We start from the raw sequence: 24,018 nt of genomic DNA on the forward strand, positions 1-24,018 counted from the left end.
TTTGTATAGTTAAGACTTCCGCATTTACTTCATTGTTTTATGGCATGACTTATTTTGATTATCTTGTGCTTGAATGAGTAATAATTGATCAAATTTGCAAATATAAAAGCGGACTTGAATTAATAGATGACTTATGTGTTGGTTCGCCGACTAGGAGTTATTGTGGATGCCAGTCATGGCGGTTTGGGTCGTGACATCCATACCCCAGGCGATGAATAGCCAGGTGAGATCATAACGTTGAGTTCGCTCAGTGGGACTCTGATCAGATCTCTATGGATTTGGCATTGATGGACTTTTCGACCAAATTTGCAGCAATCGCCCTCAATTGTCATCCAATAGTAACCTGCTCAAAGGATTTTCTTAGCTAAAACGAAACCGTTCATGTGAGGCCTACAGGTTCCAGCATGCACCTCTTCCAAAAGTTTTATGGCCTGAACGACATCTACACATCAGAGCAATCCTAGGTCCAGCATCTTCTTGTAGAGAATCTCCTTGTTCAGAAAGAATCTGTTGACCATTCTTCGGATAGTCTTCCTTTGGTTGCTCGTGGTATTTTCGCAATACTCTCCCTTTTCTAGATACATCTCAATTTCAGTGTACCATGGCTTTCCATCTGGTTCTGCCTCCACATGGGAACAATAGGCGTGCTCCTCTCTCAAACTTATTTTCAATAGGTCAATGTAACTGCTTTGAGGATGATGAATCATTGATGCTAAAGTGTCCACAGCATTGGCGAACTCATTTTGAGCTCTCGGTGTGTGCTTGAATTCGATTTTTTTGAATTTCATGCAAAACTTCTATGCGAGGCTCACATAAGGCAAGGTTTTGGTGTTCTCCATGGCCCACTCACCTTGTACTTGATGGATGAGCAAATCTGAATCTCCTAAGACCAATAATTCATGGATATCCATATCCAGCATCATTTTGAGGCCTAGGATACAGGCCTCATACTCCGCCAAGTTATTGGTGCATCAAAACTTGAGTTTTATGGCCATCGGGTAATGTTGCTCGATTTTTGATATCATGACTACTCTGATTCTCGAACCATTGTAATTAAATGCATCGTCGAAGAACAATATCCATCATGAATGGGGCTCGACTACATCTTGTTCTATTGTTAGCACTCCCTCATCCGGGAAATAGGTTGGAAGTGGTTCGAAATCTTCATCTATCGGGCTTTCAACTAGTAAGTCGGTCAATGCTTCTCTTTTGATGGCCTTTTGTGCTATGTATACAATGTCGAATTCACTTAATAGCATTTTCCATTTTGCCAACTTCCCGATAGGCATGGTTTGGCAAAAGATGTATATCAGTGAATCCATCTTGGATATGAGGTGAGTAGTGTATGATGACAAGTAGTGCCTCAGCTTTTGGACCACCCATGTCAAGGCACAATAAGTCTTTTCCAGCAGCGTGTATCTTGTCTGGCAGGCAGTGAATTTCTTGCTCTAATAGTAAATTGCACGCTCCTTCTTTCTGGTTTCATTGTTTTGTCCTAACACCCATCCGAAAGCATTATCTGATACCGACAAGTATTGTAACAACGGGCTTCCAGGCCTAGGAGGTACCAAGACCAGTGGATTTGACAAGTATTTCTTGATGGTGTCGAATGCTTTTTGACACTCTTCAACCATTTGTTGGGGCGTCCTTCTTTAGAAGCTTGAGTATTGGTTCCACAATGATGGTGGACTGGGCTATGACCCGCCCAGTGTAATTTAGCCTTCCCAGAATGCTCATGACCTATTTTTTAGACTTTGGAAGGGGTAGCTCTTGAATAGCTTTGATCTTTGATGGGTCTAGTTCTATGCCTCTTCGACTGACTATAAATCCCAATAGTTTTCGAGCAGGTACTCCAAACACACCCTTGGTCAGATTTAACTTCAAGTTGAACTTCCGAAGTCTGTCAAAGAACTTTTGCATATGCGTAGTATGCTTCGAGATTATCTCGCCTTGATGATGATGGCATCCACGTATACTTCGATTTCCTTGTGGATCAGGTCATGATAAATAGTGGTCATAGCCTTCATGTAAGTTGCGCCGGCGTTCTTGAGACCCAACGACATTACTCTATAGTGATACACTCCTCATAGAGTGATGAAGGTTGTATTTTCCTCATCCTTTTTACTCATCAAGATTTTACGATACCCTGCAAAGCAATCCACGAATGATTATAACTCGTGTTTGGCGCAATTATCAATGGGTATATGGATGTTTGGGAGTGGGAAGTTTTCCTTGGGACTAGCCTGTTTGAGATCCCGATAGTCTACGTATATTTGGATCTTTCCATCTTTCTTAGGTGCCCGTACTATGTTGGCCAACTATGTGGGGTACGAAGTTACTTCCACTACTTTAGACTTGATTTGCTTTTCCACTTCATCCTTGATGCGGATACTAAGATTCGGCTTGAATTGCCTGGTTTTTTGTTTGGCCGGAGTGAAGCCCGTATTAATGGGTAGTTTGTGGGCCGCTATGCTTTTGCTTAACCCTGGTATGTCAACATATGACCATGTGAAAATGTCCACATATTCCCTTAGTAGGTTTATTAGCTCCTCCTTTTGACGTGCTTCCAAATGCGCATTTGTCCTGGTTTCTTTGATTCTTTCCTCATCTCCTAGATTGATTGCTTCTGTTTCATCCAGGTTCGTCTTTTGCTCATTTTCAAACTGTTCTACCTCTTCTACCAGACCCTGAGATAACATTGTTTCTTCGTCGTACTCCTCTATTTCTCTTCTCTAACGTCACTTGACTCACTCGTTTTGCAACATGTCATGAGATTTAAGTTGTTTTATTGCTTTTACTGCGGAAAAATCAAGGCAAAACAAGGTTAGTATGAAACACATGCATAAATTAAATGAAAGAAAAGGTTATTTTTCCATAACTCGAGGCTTCATTAATTTTGATTGAAAAGAAGTACAGACTATGTTCCTGACTCAGACCAACATCGAGTCATTTCCACTTTGAAATATCAATTAAAAGTTCAGATGGTGAGTAATCGGGCGTCGACCGATTCTCGCCGGCTTTATAGTATAAATTTATCATTTCTCTATCGAGGAGACAAAAGCGGGGTAGAGGTCCAGTTGGATAATTGCTTGCTTAGATCAATATCGCGGACATTCCTCCTACACCACTAGGCAGTCTACCTCTTAAAATAGTATCCCTAACCCTCCTTCTGTGCTTCTGTCATCTTTCATGGGTGTTCTCACTCGAAATGACTGGTACAGGTACAGAACTGGCCTGCGCTGCTTTGCAGGGCTTTTCTTCTTTTTGGTAGCTTCAGAGATCTCGTCATCATTTGGGACATACCCTAAACCGAAGAAAAAATTATTTTGGGGAATGGGGACTGTCTCTGTGATGCCATGTAGGTTCCTTCCTAGACCTCACCCGAGCTCAAACCTATTTTGGAGCATAGTTGAGGTGATAATTTTGAAGACTGCAGGCATGGGTACTTTGGTGGAATTTTCTTTGTAGGCGCCCCCCCACTCGTTCCATAGTCTATTCCCTTGGGAATTGCTTTTATGACCGACATTGAGTTGTTTGGGTAGTCATAAATACTACCTTCTCCGTGAATCACAACTTCATGATCATCCCATATGAACTTTACAGCCTGATGAAGTGAGGACAGTATAGCTCTTTCCATGTGAATCCACGGTCTTCCCAGCAACAACTCGGAGATGAACTCAGCGGGCCCTATTTGGACACAAAGGTCGACTTCCCCGATGGGGTCACATTGAGTCCCATCAAATGCTCTTATATTTGTACGACTTTGGCGAATCTTCCGAGATCATAGCCTAATTGGTTGAGAGTGGATTCAGGGTAATGTTGAGAATAGCTCCATTGTCGATCAGAAATCGGTTACCACTTTGTTTCGGCACATAATGGTGATATGTAGCGCCTTGTTGTGTGTTGTGCCTTCTTTGGATGTATCTTTGCTAGTGAAAGAGATTTGATGTTCTTCCATGATATGTGCGATCATCTCGTTTAGATTTTCACTGCTTGTCTCTGTGAGGACATGGGCTTCGTCTATCACTTTCATTAAAGCAGGATGGTGTTGAGGCGAGCTTAGCAATAATGCTAGTATGGATATCTGAGCACGTGTTTTCTTGAGATGTTACACAATAGAGTATTCTTTGGGCTGCATCTGGTGCCAGAAGTCTTCGGCATCGCCTTCAGTAATAGGCCTTCTTTATTCCCTTCTTTCCTTGGCGCTTCTTGGGCCAACACTTCCGGAGTATAACACCTCCCAGACCATTTCATTCCATGGGCAGTTGCCACTTGCACAATGAATTCCTTTCTTGGTTCTACTATCACCACTTGAGATATTGGTGCTACAATTGGCGGGGGGATTACTACATTAAACTGTTGGCACTCTTGTATTGTGAGTGATACCACTATTTGTTCAAGTGTTTAGATTGGATCTCGAATCACAGTCTTGCCTACAACCCAATCTTCTTCCCTTTCTATCATGTGAATTGTGTTGTTGCCATGATTAAGCAGAGGATTAGTGTTTACGTTTGGTGCAGCAGTCTGAAGAATGATCTCCTTTTTTCCAATCAAATCTTGTATCTTATGCTTTAAATTGATGCAATCTTCAGTACTATGTCTGCTTCCCCCAGAGTGGTAGGCACATGTTTGATCCATTCGGAAGAATCTATTTTCAGGATTGACGACCTTTGGTGGGACTGTTTGGATCATTCCTGCAGCGTTTGATCACTCGAACAGCTTAATTTATGTTTCTAGTGGCGAGGTAAACACACGGGAAGGCTTTCTTTTCAAAGTTAGGACGCGACAAATTGTAGGCATTTGGCGGTGGCTGATTTTAGTAATTTGTTGGTGGGTTATTTTGTAAGGCACTGTAGGCAGGATCGGGAATTTGATAATTTTGAGGTAAACCTTGGTAGTTTGATGGTGGTGTTTGAAAGGTTGCTTGTGGAGCTTGGTAGCTTGGTGCTGGTGATTGGAAATTAGGTTGTGCGTAATAAACGTGTACTGGGTTGTATGGTATGGATAGGTAGGCATTTAGGGGGTGGTGATTGATAGACTTCGACGGGAGATTGGAAATCTTCTTTCCTTTTGAGGTTTGGGCTAGGTGTATGGGAAATGTTTTCCACGCCCTCTTTCTTCTTCCTAGTGAGTCCCACAGTGCTTTGTCTGGTAGCTTTGCCGGCTACGCTTATAATTCTTCCCAACTTGAGACCATCTTCTATGGCTTCTCCCATCTTCACTAGCTTAGAGAATGGTCTCCTAGTCATTGACATCATTCGATCATAGAAGTCTGTTTCTTGTGAACGAATAAATACGGAAACTAGCTCTTCTTCATTGATCGGTGGTTGTACACGAGCGGCTTCAGCCCTCCACTTACTCGCATACTCATCGTTGTTCTCTGTAGATTTTTGTTTCACCTGTTTTAGGTACTACAAATCTTGTATTGTTTCCACGTTGAATTGTAATCTTTCCATAAAAGATCCCGCCATGTCTTTCCACGTGGCCCATTGACGTATGTCTTGCGCAGTGAACCACTTAGAGGTCTCCCTGGTCAGACTTCAGCTGAATAGCCTCATGATGAGTGTGAGATTTTCTCTGGCACAGAACAGTTGGTGGCAATAGGCTTGTAAATGGGCCTTGGGGATTTCCTGTTCCATTGAACATTTCAAACTTGGGTACTTTGAAGCTCTCGGGTAGATCCAAGCCTTGACGCATACAAAGGTCATCATTAATGACACCTAATTTTTGACCTCCCATAATTTATTTTAATTACTCAAAGTCCTTGAATATTAAACTGAGTGAAACATGTATTTTTAGAAGTCAAAATGATTTTATAAAATTATTTAGATAATATTTCACCGTTTTACTTGCAAAATAATTTCTATAATATTATCATCTGGAAATTAATTTACCTATTTTACAACAAATGTGATATATTTGCTAAATTTAACCAAGGGAATAGTTTAAAACAATTTTTTATTTAATTGTTTGAATTATCTAAAATCAATTAGCAAGTATTTTATTCCATTTAATTCAAGGAATTTTATTAATTAAATGAATTAATCACTTTACTCTTAATTTTTCATATTTAATTTATTAGAATTTGTCATAATTAATTGAGTGTTTAATTATGGTTAATTCCATAAATTGTTTGTTATGTGATTAACGGTGGCTACAATTGAATTATTTAATTCTGGCCTTAATTGAAAGTGAATTTCCATGGTTTAAGTCAATTAAGGTCATTATTGCAAAACTAACCCTTAATTTTTTGATTAGTTTAATTTTTTGCCATCGTTGAAACAACCAAACTCACGGTTGAAGTTAATTGCGGTCATTAATGCCTAATTACTTTTTAATTGTTTAATTGAGCCAAATATGGCTATAATTGAAATAAACTATTGGATAGGGAAAAATCAATTAAAGCTATGCAATTTAAGTTCATTAGATTAATTAATCATAATTACTAATGGCTTAATTGATTAATTAATTATGTTTTGACCACATTTGGGGGATTCTAATTGATGACTTTCTTAATTGTGGACATTTATTAAATTAGTGTCGAATTACTTTCACATATATATACACATAAATATATACGCGAATATACATGTATATCGCGTATATACGCGTATATAAATATACATATGAAGGCCCCCTTATTTTTCTTGAGATTGGACCGAGCCCAGGCCAAATCGGATCGCGACCCGACCCTCATTACCCATTAAGGAGGTAACACTCCCCCCTCCCTCTCCTTTTCCCCTTTTTTTCATTTCATTTCATACCAAACGCGCCTTAGTCTCTCTCTCTCAACCAAAACTACCAAGACCCTACCTAAACAAGGTATAACCACCCTCTATCTTCTACTTTTTCTGCTTTACAACGGTTAAATGGACTGAAACTCTTAATGGGTTTTGTTGTGTTGTGATTTTGAACTCACAACTCTTATTGGTTCAAGTAGAACCACGCGGATTGACCTCGTTTGGGTCAAATATGGCCTTTGCTTGTTTGTTTAACTTGTTGCTCAACTGTTGGATGAGGATTTGAGAGAAGCAATTCTCAGAAATTGCAAAGTACAACATCAGTCGAGAATTAGGGTTTGCTCAATTTTGGGGTTCTATTTACATTCTTAAGGGAGGGACACATTGAATATCATCACATATTCACAAAACACTCAAAATACCTAAGTTTCTTAGCATTTTTCTTTGAGACTTTAATAGTTTGAGTTTTAGTCATTTTAAAGTTTGTTTTTCCATTCTTGTGTGGTTTCTGTGGCTTTGAGAAATTTGGGGTTGAATGAGGGAACAAGCTCTTCCAAGTTCAAATCTCGATCAAAACCTGCACACACAAAAAGTAATCTTCTTTCCCTTTTAAGCTTTTTTTTTTTTTTTAAAGTTTCTTTCTACTTAGATGTAAATTATGTGTTGATTATGGTGTAAGTTTAGCTTTGATTTTGTGATCAAGCCTGTTTTATATGTTGTTTTTAGTTAGATAGGTTGATTAGTGTAGTAGAAAATAGCATGATTTAGGTACTGTTAGTTTTAAATCTTGTTGTTAGCATATGTTAGACTAGTTTTGCCTATTATTTTCCTGAGCATGTGATATAGTCATATTTATGGTCCTCTTAGTTCATTTATTGTGTTAGGTTCAGTCCTATAGTTTGATTAAGTGTAATAACAACATTACAAATGGATTAAATATACTAGTGTCAAGTGCCCAAGCCTGTTTTAATCATGTTATTTATCTTGTTGATTTGATCACATTAAAAATGTTTAACTTCTACTTTGTAACACTACTTGTTTGGTCTGAATCTCATCTGATTAAAGTATCATGCATGTTCTGTTTATTTCTATGTTTTGTTCAGGAGGATCAAATTTAGTCTTTGCATATTGTCCAAAACTTGGGTCTGTATGGTTCACTGCTATGCTATTTGATAAGTGTTGTACTTAGTTTTTATCTAGAAACCTGCTAAATATGCTAATGTAGTTGAGTTTTCTTATAGTAGTTTCCTGTTAGCTGTTTGTGCTTAATTTTTACTAGTATATGTTGGGTTCTCTCAATCTGATCTAAATGTATACTAAGCAGTTCATAAGTTCCCTTATTTGACACCATGACTAGTATGCTTAACCCCCTCTCTGATTTAGACTAATATATAAATTGATGTTGCTACTTGAGGCATGCCTATACCTGTTTAAGTTAAATTCAGAGTCACTTATGACCTATATTGTTTGATATACTAGACTATTTTCTCTGGTATGTGTTTCTTGAGTCAAATACTGTTCTCAAAAATGTGTTATTGATAGCAGGATAGAACCCCTATGTCTGCTAAACCTAAAACTAGGTCCATTACGATTAAAATGACATTTACCTGATTTAATAGATGAATCAGACCCTTTTGCATGCCCCTAATGACTCTGTTCAGAATGTGAAGCCTGGGTCATTAACATGTTGTTGGTTTTAGTATTAAAAATCTCAAAATATGTTTCTTTTAAATGGGTTGAAAGCATTTTAAACTCAATTCAACATCTTTAAATATGTGCTGGTATTTTGTTGAATCTTATAATGAATGTTTGAAGTCCTTAATTGATAAAACATGCTAGTTGTGTGCGGTGTAATCATTTCCCTATTAATTTTGAACCTGTCTAGGCTCCTTTGAGAACATTCTGTAAATTAGATGAGTGTATACCCTTGCATAATGCTTGTTTAGACCTGTATGAATGATGGGATGGCTATATCTTACTAGTATGCTAAAAAGAAAATGCCAAAGGCATGTTTACATGACCAAATGCCATGTCTGCTGCCTTTTGGTAGTTATTCCTATGCTCCACAATGCTCACGTCTGTTAGCAAGGATGCTACATATTTGTGTCCTTCCCTGTATGACTGTTAAATGGGGCTGAACATGAGTAGTGAAACATGTATGAAGTATGGGGTATTAACATGTGAATTTGGGTATTGAAGGGTCTAAATTGAGAGAGGATGTCACTTAATATGTGGACAATTATGAGTGTGACTTACCTAGGACCAAAGAAGAAGGGACTGCAACTTGAAGTTTCTAGCTAACTCAGTATTATTCCTCTATTCTAGGTTGCTGGGGTTCCCTCTTAAGAATCCATGTCCTATGGGACCCTTTGGGTGTTTAAAAATAAGTGAAGTCTATGTATATCATGTATAATGTTGGTGTTTGCCTTGTATATTGTCCTCCTCTTGATTCTGCTTGACTTTGCCTCAGACATTGAAAGTCTTATCATGTTTATTCTTGTTGTTTGCTCTTTGTATATTTGATTTCATTATGGCATACAAAGGGATATACCTAGATATACAAAGTATATCCAATTCTATATACATCCAAGTGTATAGAAGTTGCTATATTTTGTGTATATGGCATATATCACTTGTGTAAATTTACTAGCCTAAACTGTTGTTGAGTCTGTTTAATATTTGGGCCTGTGTCTTCCCTTTTAGTTGTTGGGCCTCTACTATATGCTAAGTGTGACTTATGTTGGGCCTAGTATGTCTAGTTTGATAAATAGCCATCAGGGCCTTGGATTACTTTATTATGTGTTTTCTTGGTTTGTGTACTTAGTTTTTCTTTCTAAATTGTGAGATTATATGTGCTTTAGTTTAAATGCTTAGATATTAAATAATCCTTATCCCTTTCATGTTCCATGTGATTTAATCCGGGCCACTTGGGCCACCTCCTTGCATAAAACCTACTGGGCCAGAGGCCTAACCATCTTATTTGATCGAGTCCGTTATAAGAAAATGAAAGGGAAGCAAATATTGATACTTTGAAGGCCCAGTTATGAGTGGAAATAGCCAACTGGTGGGCTTAGGTAGGTTTACCAGCCTAACTTTACTCCTTTATTTTTCTCAAATTCATGTGTATATGTAGTTGTAAATACTTGAAATTATTGAAACCCTTATGTATGCTAGAACTTAGGAAAAATGTAGTATTTTGGGCAAGTCGCCGCAAAACTCTTTTCCTAACTTAGCTAATTTTAAGATGTTAAACCAGATGCTTAATGGGATTATGGCTAACTTAAAACTGGTTCGGCTTTTGCAAAATGAGGTCAAATAATTCCCAAATGATTAAATAACCATTTTGGACCTTTTGTCCTTAGTAAAAAATCTGGAAAATTTTGTTGTTAGGCCTTAACTAGAAACTGCTTAATGATTTTCTTTAAAAACTGAACTGAGCTGGAAACAAGTTAACTTCAAAACTGCATTTTTGTTAATACCAAAAGAACAATTTCTGGACTTGGGTTGAAAGAAATGTACAAATCTGGACACTTTCAGAGGCTAAAAAATGGAACTGATTCTGGACTTGTGAAACTTGAATAAGTTGAGACTGATTTGGGCTTGGAAGCCCAAAGCCTGTTTGGACTGAAAAACCAAAAGAAAACCTATTTAGGCCAGTTCTGAGATGAGATGGAATTTGGACTTGGAATATGGATTGACCTTGTGGGCTTCAATAAAGTGAAATTGGACTTCAATAAAAATACTTGAATTTTTGTGTGTGTGTGTATATATATATATAAAATAAAACTCATAGGTACAAAACTCATTTTATTAGGACTAAAATAGTAGTGACTCTACTCGGGAGAAATCCCGGGTGTGTCTTAGTCTGGAAATAAAGTGAGTTAAACACTTATGCGGATTTTTGCACCCCAAAACCCCTTTTTTTCTAAGGGGACTTTTTGCCAAATTCTACTTGAGTTTATGATAAAGAAATGAATGACATTTTGCGGAAGACTTAAAAACATTTAAGAAAATAATATAATAATCACACATTGGAGCTCGTAGGTCAACTGTATTCTACGGATCCTTAATACTAGGGTGCTTAAAACCTTCCCTAGAGGGTCAGCAGAACTCTTATCTCGAACGCTGGTCTGAAAAGGATTTTTCTCTTGCTTGATAAATCCTTTTATACCCGATTTTCCTAGTTTTCCTTCAATAAATTAGGTGGCGACTCTAAAATACTAAAATTCAATTAGTGCACCAACAACCTCTTAGTAGCTTTTATGCTTTAACCCGCGTAAAAGTGAATCGTAACAGATGGTGACTCGGCTGGGAATTTCCTAGGTTCTAACCATAAGGGTTTCAATATAATGTGATTTTAACTGTATTTATTTGGTTGTATGTTTAATTTCTGCAATTTTTAACTGTCATTCATATCATTTCATAATCTCCGCCACTCCTAGCAAAAAGTATGATTTCAAAGGAGACACGCGAGATCGCGGTCTAGCCTTCACTAAAAAATCCGAAACACCCTTTCTTTGGAACACGTTGAACGTTAAGTTGGTGTGCGGTCACCCAACGGCCGACAATGGTTCACCCCGAGTAGTCCGCTCGGTTCCAAGGTCAAATAAAAAAAAACCACTCTTGCATAAGCCTAGGATTAGAGCCAAGCCAAATTCAAAGATGAAGTAGGCCGCAAGTTTGAGTATTTTAGATGTATCTAAACCCGATAGGAAGACTACCCGTGTCAAGTACGGTCTATGACCAGACAAACACCGTATCTCATATTATGTGCTATTTGAAAACATGTAATGTGCCAATGACCTGAACCATTGCTCTCGGTCAATTTGGAATTTGATATGGTTCTTACTACACCGGACTTACTACATATTTGGTGGGCCCTAATGTCTCAAGATGAAAAGAAGGGTATTTCATGTCATTTAGGAAATTTGACATCTATTATGACAATGAAGGGTTGTAAAGAGTTGATAAAGGTAATTACTGAGTTTTGGGATCGAGATAGAATGGGCTTCCGCTTCGGGAGTGATGCAGAGATAGCCCCCCATTTTGGAAGAGTTTAAGGATGTTTTTACTAGTGTAGGTTCGGGACTAAAAGGATAAAGAAACTTAACCAAAATGCCTTAATCCTAGAAAAGTCCACCTACTCCCAAATTTGCAAAATGTTTTCCTTATCCTACGCCAATTGGGCGCACGGTCCGACCATACCCTTTAGAGAGTTGTACAAAAGGTTCGGAAAACCAAGTGGATTTGTGGAGCATCTGGGGGAGTTTAAAACCTATGTCGAATGGTTAACAACCTGACCCTTAGCCTTTGCCATTAGCTTTTTGAGAATCATGGTCTTTCTCAAAGATTGGTCATTACCCGAGTCATTTTTGTTACCCATGCCATCTTCTACGGCATAACCCAAAAAAGAAGAAACCAAATACTTCGACCTAATCCCAATTATCCTAGTTGATCTATACTGAGCCTTGAGCCTCTGCTGAAACCACTACAAATAATTCCAAGGATGTAACCTACTCCTACAATGGTGGATCCTTAAACATATGATCACGATTAGGGGTAACCAATGCCTAAGTAAGCCAGCCGAAAAGGACGGTCTCCATAACTTTTGTCCAAACTTTAGGGACCAAACCAAGCGTACCTTTTCTAGGTGGAAAGAAAAAAATGTTCGATGGATGTTCCACGACATCGTATCCGATAAAGTTTAGGTCAAGGGTAGGAAGTCCCCATTTTACTGCTTATGGGGATTCGAGGGATTTGCCTTTATGTGCCTGCTAGAGTTTTAAGACAGTTTGGGAGGATCCAAATCATACCCCAAGTCGGAGGCATGGGAGATTCCATCCTTGACTATGATGGGGATAGGCCACCCTAAGCTTTAGAGTGCTTGCGCAAGTGGAAAGGTCGCATGATTTGGGGTCCCGATACTTTGGATCCCGATAGGTTTCATCCCGATTGTGTGGTGGAGTATCAGGATTGGTTAAGGGCTGAATTACGAGGTACTCTCCCTCCCAGACCCATTCTCTACAATTGTGTACAAGACAAGGATTCACAGGCTGAGATTCGAGCCCGTTTGGTTCAGAGGAGAGCTGACGATAGAGATGCCAAGTATTTGGAAAAGATTGAGCATGACCAAGCCACCATAGCTAGTTTGAGGCGTGAGTTAGAGTTTACTAGTGACTGTTTGGTTGAGTTTGATGATAGGACGAAGAAAACTTTAGATGACGTTTCTCCATTGACTTTTACACAGAAGGGTTTTCTGATAGTGGCCACATTGACATCAGCCCATGTTCATATCTAGACTACCCTACGAAAGGCAAAGAAGGTTAGGACTGACCGAGCTTCCTCATCAACCACCGGAGGATACTTCTGCTGATTCATTTTATGCATTGTCTTTATTTTATCCCTTTTGTACCCCTTCGGGGAAGAATATTTTATTAATGAAATTTCATGATTATGTGACAATGGTTTGACTCATATGTTCCGTTTAAATACTTAATTGATCTCAAGTACCAACCACTATCCCAAAGAAAAACAATGAAAACAATGCCCATACTAAGCTTAGTGACGTTTTTAGAATCTAAAGATAGATGCGAAGAACATATCAAAGCACAAAGCCAAGAGGGAAGGCGAGGGTTCACTCTGTCGCAAAATTCAAGATCTCAAGAAACAGTCCGGGAAATCAGAGCCAAAATCAAAAAGGCCAACGAATTAATAGGTTCGGTGGAAAGTCTGCCCAAGGAACCTATTGAAACACAACACCAAGATGAGAATGTTTCGGACAAAGGAAAAAAAATACTTTCGGAGTACAGTCCTGTAGTCGAGTAACACGAAGAAGAGGAGATGGAGTCTGACCTACTGAAACCTATGTGGCCATCAAGAAAGGTCGGTTCCGTCACACCACCATGCCCAAGAAGGGAGCCCAAAGAACGGGTAGAGTTCGTCCGGTTAGCATTTCCTGAATGATGGGCCATTGCGCTCAAAGCTGTGGCTTGCCCCATATGTGTCTCGCCCAGGCATATGACAAGTGAGGAAGTTTTGGACAAACTTAGGAGTAAGGGGATAATTTGTTTCAGCCATGAGAGGTTGCCACCTTGTGCAACGATCTGGCACATAAGATGTGCCCTTTTCATCAGGAGCAAGCTGGTCATACCGCCAACGAGAGCTTGGCCCTCAGGAAAAGGATTTTAAGGCTAATAAATGGAAAGAGCATCACTAAGTTGTAGGGGCCGCACTCAATATTGGTCCACGACAGTGTTCCCCCAGCTGAAAGGATCACGCTGAACACTCACATATGGCGTTATGACTATACTGTCTTCAAGGATTCATATTCCAGCATTTTTCAAAAGTTGGTCAGTATTTGGAAAGATCGTCCCAATCAGAACTCATAGAGCTCTGACTGAAGGAACCAGCCGAATGAGGATATGCCTTTAGCATTCCGGGGCCCTTGGGCACGACATTGAGCAGTGCGAATCTCTTAAGTTTGAGGTGGAATATTTGGTACACACAGGCAGCATCTGGGTGGTGTTCCGGCCGCAGTATTAGAATTTAGGGCCTGTGGGTCGGGAGAAGGGTTGAAAGGATAAACAACCCGTTCTGATCTTAGAGAAAGGTCATCTTTTGGGTAAAATTTTAGGGGATCCCATTTTTTGTATTTAACACAGATTTTTCCCCACCCCATATTTATATGTAAAAGGAACTGCGCCAACCTGATGTCCCAAGGAAAGATACGCAGGAAGCCCTTATCGAGCCTGGTCATAGGTAGGTTTTAAATTAGGGAGTCTTATCTTATGCAAACCGAACTATGAATCGGCATGATATCCCGCGCGAGGGGGAGGGGGGGGGGTACGTAGGCAGTCTACGTAAGACTCGGTCCCTACATATTATAAATATTATATTCCCCCACTTAACAAAGCCGAAATACCAAAAACTCGGTACAAGAGATCAATTAAGCATTTAAGTCAAACATATGATTATTTATGTACTATATGTTTTAACTGCCAATTATGTGCGATATTCTGCTTATCTTTTATTGCTTAATAAACTAAAATTGTTTGCTTTTGAGTTATTCTTTTCTTATAGAAGAGAAAGTTGATTCGTGTTCACACTGGCATACTTCACAAGATCAAAAGCTGCAATAGCATCTCTATCCTTACAAGACAGAGGCAAAGCAAAAATGACTGGTACTTTTGAGAATGAGACTGCTCCAATTGACATTGCTCTTAGAGATTCACCTCTTTGAGAATTACTGGAGTTCTCACCTAATGAGGACGTTATGAAGATGATGATTGAGAAAATCACCGACCTTCAAGAAGAAGTCACATGGAGCAAAGTCCCTAATGCTGCCCGAGAAGCATCTACTGAAACAAAAAGGCCTCCACCGCCTTTTCCATCTCTAAGCTCACCATTACCTGATCACTTTCCCACTCAGTCCACTGTAACCGCCATACCATTTACCCTAAATCCGGTTGCTGATGGACACATTAGTACCTCGTACCATACTCCACTACCACTTAACACTACCCAGATTCCCGGAACCACTTAGTCTGTTCCCTCGTACCCAGTGCCACAATATACCCATCCCGGCATCACTATACAACCAAGTACCAAAACTACACTTATCCACCAAAATCGCCCTACACAAATAATAGTTTCCTTCCATATACCCGTTACCCCAAACATCTTCTCACTTGACCACCAAAAAATAAATCACTATGAAGATATGGAAAAGGCATGGAAAGCCGAGCAGGAAAAACAGGAAGAAAGGCTCGAACGAAAGATGGCCGTAATGTTGGAACGGTCCGTGAGAACCACTCTCACTTGCACGAGCTTAAGCTATGATGATTTGTCTGTGCATCAAAATTTGGACTTGTCGGAAGGTTTCAAAGTGCCTCGTTTTGAATTGTTCAATGGAACGGGTAACCCCAAAGTCCATTTGCGGGCCTACTATGAGCAACAGGTCGGTGTTCGAGATAATCAGGCATTCCTTATGAGGCTATTCAGCCGGAGTTTGACCGAGAAGACATGGCTGCGGCCTTCATGGAAAGATTCTATTTTTAATATGGAAATATTACCGGGCCGGTACTACTTAGAAAAAGTAAAATAGAAATACACTGAAAACTTCCGCAAGTATGCTAGTAGCTGGAGAACGGAAGACACTCGAGTACAGCCGCCAATGGGCACAAAATAATTAGTCTTGATTTTTATCCGTTCTTAAGAAACGGATTTCTATGACCGAACATTATCAATGGCAAGCTAGTCATTTTCTGAACTCGTCAAAATGGAAGAGGCCATAGAGGATGGTCTCAAAACAGGACGGATCATAAGCGTAGCTGGAAAAGTTGCTAGATCAAGCTCGACTGGGTTTGTAAGAAAGAAGAAGGAAGATGTGGCAAGCATTTCACATACTCCCAGCCCTAGATCCAAAAGAAGGGAAGAACTCCATTTCCCGATAGGAATTTATGCTTCACCACCTCCAAAAACCTATATACCCACCCCATACAATATGATGCCCGTATATTATGCGCAATCGACGTTCCAAACACCACTCCGAAATTACTAAGCCCTACAAAGTACCTTCCAAACACCACCCCCAAATTACCCAGCTCCACAAAATACCTTTTAAACCCCACCACCTTACCAAGATCCCACACCCATTTACCAACCTCAACAAAATAATCCACCCGCTAATTACCAAACCAACCACGTCAGAATTTCAAGAAAAAACCTGCCCGTGTGTTCACTCTATTAATGGAAACACAAACCGATCTGTTCAAAAGGTTGAGCGCAACCAGAATGATTCAAACACTCCCTCCAAAGATCATTGATCAAAAAAACTGGTTCTACCGAGCTGATCAAACATTTATCTTCCATGCTAACGGCGTAGGACATAGTACTAAGGATTGCATTAATCTAAAGTATAAGATACAAGATATGGTTGACAGAAAGGAGATCGTTCCCTAAACAGCTCCGCCCAATATGAACACCAATCCTCTGCTTAACCCTGACAACAATGTGATTCATATGATTGAAAAAGAAGAGGATTGGGTCGCATGCAGGCCCGCAATTTGAGGTTCTGTGGAAGAACTCGAGCGCACAGTGGCGTCACTTTCTCTATAAGAACGCCCATAATTTAAGGTATTAATCCCTGCACTGGTCATTGCGCACGTGGCTCAAGTAACGATGGTACCTCCCAAAAAGAGTTCATTGTACAAGTAGCTGCTGCTCGTGGTATGACAAGGTCGAGAAGATGTTACACTCTTGAATATCTGGCCTAAGGGGCACCTCGAAAAGACGGAACTCAAAGCAGAGCAATCACTGAAGGTGAAGCCGAAGACTTCTGGCGTTGAATGCAACCAAAATAATACTCCATTGGGGAGCACTTGAACTAAACACCGACCCAAATCTCGGTATTAGCACTCATGTTAAGATCAACCCAACACTGCTTAGCCTAGATGAAGGTGTTGGAGGAAGCCCACGTCCCAGCAGCAAAAATATGACGGAAATGGTCACCCATGTTATGGAGGAGCATCAGATTGCCTTCACGGAAAGGGAATTACCCATAGAAGGCACAAATCACAGCAAGGCACTGCACATCACTATCATGTGTCACAACAAAATAGTCACGCGGGCTCTGATCGATAATGAGGCCAGACTAAATGTTTGTCCCGAGTCTACTTTGGTACAATTAGGATATGACCTCGGAAAGGTTCGCCAGAGCTGCACCAATACACTAGTATTTGATGAGGCCAATGAGATGCCACCAGAGAAGTTGACCTTAATATCTAAATAGGTCCAACAGAGTTCATTACCGAGTTCCAAGTTATGGAAATACCCTCCAATTACAATTTGCTTTTGGAAGACCATGCATCCACATGGCAGGAGTCGTGCCATCTTCCCTCCATCAGTCTCTGAAATTTGTCTGGGAAGGCTATGAAGTGTTGATCCACGAAAAAGAAAACATGCATAATAATCCAGATAATTTTGTGCTTGTTGTAAAGACAATACCCAAAGGAACGAATTTCCATGTGATGAAGCTAGTGGGAGCTGTCCACAAGATAGACTCCCTAGAGATCCTCATCCCTGCGGTTTATAAAATAATTGCTTCAACCATGCTCCAGAACGGGTTCGAACCTGGGAAGCATCTAGGAAAGCATTGGCATGGCATCACTGAGCTGATTCCCATTCGTCAAGACAATTTTTTCTTTGGACTCGGTTATGCCCCAACTGAAGATGAAATACCTACCAAGAAGAGACAGGATGTTATGGATCTTCGCAAGCCTATTCCAGATCTGTAACAGTCATTTTTTATTAGAATGCCTATGCCGGATGATGCAAACATAGAAGAAAGGACAGGGATGCTATTTCGTGAGGAAGATTACTCAATAATTCTGGAGGAATGTGCAAAAGTGCCTACTATCCAAGATGTTGATCCCGGCGGGCAGCTATCCAATTGGACCTCTACCCCACTTTAGGCTCTTCAGTAGAGAAATGATGAATTTATTTTCAAATGGAGAGAATCGTTCAAGGTCGAATTACTCGTTTTTTTTATCACTTTATGTACCTCGTAATGTTTCCAAAACTAGAAATGGTTCGATGTTGATCCGAGCCAGGACTGCAGTTTGTACTTTTAAAATTGAATCAATGAAAGCCTCGGTTTCATCAAAATTGAATTTGTTTTGGTCACTTTGCATGCAAGTTTTATACTAACCTTGCTTTGCCTTGAATTTTTAGTAATAAAAACAATAAAGCAATCTTAAGTGTCATGACATGTTGTGAAATGAATGAGTCAGGCAGTATAAAGGAGGAGGAGTACAAGGAATAGGACGAAGAAATAATGCTACCCGAGGGTCTCATGGAAGAAGTAGAGTAGTTAGAAAATGAATAGAAACCAAACATGGACAAAATAGAGGCAATTAATCTAGGTTACGAAGAGAACGTTAAGGAAATCAGGATAAGTGCGCACCTAGAAGCACCTCAAAAGGAGGAATTGATAAGCATTCTGAAAGAATATCTGGATATTTTCGCATGGTCATACGCTGACATGCCGGGATTAAGCACTAGCGTAGTGTCCCACCGATTGACCATCAATGCCGGTTTCGTCCCTGGGAAGCAGAAAACATGGCAATTCAAATGGGACCTCAGTATCAAGGATGAGGTAGAAAAATAAATCAAATCAGGGGTGGTAGAAGTAACCTCGTACCCCACATGGTTGGCCAACATAGTGCTGGTACCCAAAAAAGATGGGAAGATACGGATATGTGTGGATTGCTGAGACCTCAACAAAGTTAGTCCAAAGGATAACTTTCCACTCCCAAATATCCACATACTCATCGATAACTGTGCCGGGCACAAGCTACAGTAATTTGTGGATTGTTTTGCCAACTATCATCAAATCCTAATGGACGAAGAGGATGCGATAAAGACAATTTTCATCACTCCATGGGGACTGTATCACTACCGGGTAATGCCATTTAGCCTCAAGAATGCCGGCGCGACCTACATGAGAGCCATGACTACTGTCTTCCATGACATGATTCATAGAGAGATCGAGGTGTACGTGGATGATGTCATCATCAAGTTAAGAGAAAGTTCGGAGCATGCCACATATCTGAGGAAATTCTTCCACAAGCTCCGAAAGTTCAACCGAAAACTAAACCTGGCTAAATGTGCATTGGGGTACCGGCCAGAAAATTGTTGGGATTCATAGTCAGCCAAAGGGGAATAGAGCTAGATCCAACCAAGATTAAAGAAATCCAAGAACTACCTCCTCTCGAAACCAAAAAGGAATTCATGAGTTTCCTAGGAAGACTAAACTATATTGGATGATTCATAGCTCAGTGCACCATGATTGTGGAGCCTATACTTAAGCTCCTAAAGAATGACGCACCCACGAGATGGAAAGAAGAGTGTTAAGAGGCATTTGATACCATTAAGAGATACCTATCCAATCCACTAGTCTTGGTACCTCCTAGACCTGGAAGCCCACTTTTGCTATACTTTTATGTTATCGAAAATACTTTTGGGTGCATGTTAGGACAACATGATGAAGTGGGGAAAAAGGAGCATGCCATCTACTACTTGAGCAAGAAATTCACCGCCTGCGAGGCGAGATACACACTGGTAGAGAAAACCTGTTGCGCCTTGACTTGGGTGTGTCACGACCCGACTAGGGGCCATAACGGTTACCCGGGGCTAACCGCCGAGCACCACTCATTCTACTACGTATCATAATCATCCTACGTTCATTCATTAATCTCATGCTTATAATCATAGGAAAACCATTTCCATTTTGAAACATATTTACCTTTATATACATAAGCCCTTCGGCAATCAAAATAATATACATACCATAAGGGCATCGTGAGACCATACGAACCACACATACGTATCTACGAGCCTCTATTAGAGTACTAGACATATGGACGGGACAGGACCCCGTCGTACCCAAAATATATGTACACAAAATGAGCAGTTGCACCTCCGGAACAATGGAGTGCTCTCAAATCGACTGATAACTCCTATGAATCTGGATCACCTCTCTGTCTACCTATGTGCATGAACACAGCATCAAAAGAGAAGGACGTCGGTACGAATATTGTACTGAGTATGTAAGGCATAAACAATAACAATGCATCAATAAGACAGGGGGATGTCAAATGAAGAACAATTTGTAACTGACTGTCAATTTTAATAGAAATAACGCATGCTGACTTACTTCATAAATATCATCATCATATCATGTAAGCATATATATATATATATATATATATATATATATATATATATATATATATATATATATATATATATATATATATATATATATATATATATATATATATAAGCTGCTCGACCATATAGGTACGGTGTGATCGTCATTAGCCCGCGTCCAGGCCTCCCACATCCAGGGTAACCATCTCATGCCGCCCACTAATGGTGTCTGCCCATGCCATCTAGATATGGTGTATACGCTGCCCGCCATAGCGGTGTCTGCTCGGCCATATAGGCGCGGTGTAATGTCATCATCATATACTCATCATAATGCATACATAGTAACTCAAAGACAACTATACTTTATCGGGGTGACATAAGGTCGCGGACCCCCGATTCCATTATGGAGTATTCATAAGCATTCTGCCTCACCTTGAAGGAGTTAGCATATAAGGTGAGTGTATACAATAAACAACATCAATGGATCATAGTTAGAATCATTAGCTTTAGGATATTTAGACTTAACTCATCACCATCTCTATCATGCTCATGATATATCTCGTTTCTATATCTCATGTTAAGATCCTTACAATCATAGGTTCATAATTGCCAGAATGTAAGAAAGTCATGGGAAAATAGGAAAATTCATGCCATGGGAGTCATGCCTTAGAAGGAAAGGACTAGCCTTACATACCTTTTCGTTTAGCTATTCTATCGCTTGACCATTCTCCTTTGACGCTCACGTTTCTATGTTCTCCTTCGACGCTCACGTTTCTACCTTCAAGAGAGTTCGTATTATCGTTAGCTAATCGATTACATGAACATGCTCAATCAAAGCTAGAGAAAATTAGGCAGCATTTTCTTTGTTAATACAACTTTCCCCATATTACATATCAACTCCCAAACATCTATAATTACCTTCACAACAGCATAAGCAACAATCTTCATACACCTACATTATCCACATTTCACAATTTCACTTCAATTCGTCCATAATTCATGGTCACAGTACACTAGTACGTTTTCTCATATATAATGCTTATCCCATGTCCTTAATGTCATTTATGACTTACTTACGACTCATTTCAAACTACTACACAAAATCTCATTACTCTCATCTTTGTAACTCATTTTCTATCTCCTTTCATAATCTAAGTCTTTCAACCTCCCAATACTTTAAACAACATGGAATGGTCATAAAACATACCTTAGGTAATGTGGGAATGAGCCATGAATGAAAATACTTCACTTGAGCCAAAACCCTAGTTTACTTCCAATGGGATTTCTTTGACTTGGATGAACCCTAATGAGTTTCTTGCACTAGATTCTGTTGGTTTGATGAAGTTGATCACGAATTTCTCTTGGGTTCTTGTAGATGAAGAGTGTAGAAGATTCTAGAGAGTTGTTTAGTTGTGGAGAAGAAATGAAAATATGGGAAATGAAAATAATGAACTTGGGTCCTCTTATTTAAAACTTTAAAATCTGTCCCAACATAATTATACGGACACTTATATGGTCCGTATAAACTTATACGGTCCGTATAAGTGACCGTGAAATCGCTTCAGCAACCACTCCTTTCTGTGACAATTATACGGCACATTATACGGTCTGTGTAATTTTATACGGTCCATATAAGTGACCGTATAATCCCATTAGTGATGGACCTTCTCTGTAATGGTTATGCGGACCATTATATGGACCGTATAATATTATATGGACCGTATAATTGGTCGCATAATCCATCTTTTCTTCGATCTTGTTCTCGTCACTTCGTTTGATCTCCAATCCTTATAGAACCTTCTTAACACTTGTTTAACACCTCATTAACAATCTAAGGGACGTTATAACTCTTCTCCAAGACACCATTAAGTCATCATTAACTTATTACTTGAAAATCTTTTCTGATACATAACGCATGCCTAGGCTTTCTTGGAAATCTTCTTTATCTTACCTCGAATGCCTTTGAAATCTCAATTAGACCTGTTAAATGCTATTTCTTGCTTATTGAAACATCGTATACTTTGTGCCCTTCGTTAGTCTATTCATTGTGCATCAACGAAAATTTTTTCGAGGTGTAATAGGGTGGCCCAAAAGTTAAGACATTACTTGTGTTCATATACCACTCACCTCATATCCAAGATGGATTCTTTGAGGTATATTTTCACCAGCCATGCCCATCGAGAAATTGGCTAGTGGAAAATGTTGTTAAGTGAATTCGATATTGTGTACATAGCACAAAAGGCCGTTAAAGGACAAGCTTTGGCCAACCAACTAGCTAAAAGTCCAGTGGACTAGGATCTTGAACCCCTTTGCAGTCACTTCCCAGATGAAGGGGTACTAGACATAGAAAAGGAAATAGTAGAGCCATACACAGGTTGGAGATTGTTCTTCGACGGAGCAGTCAATTATAAGAGTTCCGAAATCAGAGCGGTTCTAATATAAAAAAATGGACTGTACTACCCAATGGTCGCAAAGCTTAAATTTCACTGTACCAATAACATGGCTGAATATGAAGCTTGCATTCTAGGCCTTAGGATGGCATTGGACTTAGATATAAATGAATTACTGGTCATCGGATATTCCGACTTACTGATCCACCAAGTACAAGGTGAACAGGCCACAAAAAATGACACAATCTTGCCATATGTAAATTTAGCACAAAGGATGTACAAGAAATTCAAAAAAATTGAGTTCTGACACACCCCAAGAGCTCAGAACTGGCTTGCCGATGCATTGGCCACAATAGCATCAATGATCCAGCACCCCCAAAATAGTCACATTGACCCGCTGGAGATAAGTCTGAAAGAAGAACATGCCTACTATTCCCATGTGGAAGTAGAGCCAGATGGAAAACCATGATACAATGATATCAAGATATATTTGGAGAAACAGGAATATCCCAAGGGCGACACAAGTGGGCAAAAGAAAACCATCAGGAGGATGGCCAATGGTTTCTTTCTAGACAAAGAAGCGTTAAACAAACGAACTCCAGAGTTGGGTTTACTCCGTTACGTGGACGCGATTGAAGCCATAAAACTCTTGGAAGAAATACATGCTGGGACTTGTGGACCCCATATGAATGGATTCATGCTGGCCAAGAAAATCCTCAAAGCTTGATAATATTGGATGACGATGGAAAGTGATTGTTCCAAGTTTGTGTAGAAATTCCATCAATGTCAAATTCACGACGATTTAATCAAAGTCATGCCGAGCGAGCTCAATACTATGAGGTCACCATGGCCCTTCATCGCTTGGGGAATGGATGTCATTGGACCCATCAAACCCGCCGCTTCAAATGGGAATCAATTCATTCTAGTCGCCATTGATTACTTCACCAAGTGGGTAGAAGCAATGTCCCACAAATTAGTGACAAAGAAAATAGTGGCCGACTGTGTGAAGAACAACATCATATGCCATTTCGGGATACCCGAGTCCATCATAATGGATAACGGGGCGAATTTGAATAGCCACTTGATGAAGGATATTTGTGAGTTATTCAAGATTACGCATCAGAACTCAATAGCCTACCGACCATAGATGAATGGAGTCACGGAGCAGCCAACAAGAA

The sequence above is a fragment of the Lycium barbarum genome, chromosome 7 (genome assembly GCF_019175385.1).
Source record: "Lycium barbarum isolate Lr01 chromosome 7, ASM1917538v2, whole genome shotgun sequence".
Taxonomy (NCBI): Eukaryota; Viridiplantae; Streptophyta; class Magnoliopsida; order Solanales; family Solanaceae; genus Lycium; species Lycium barbarum.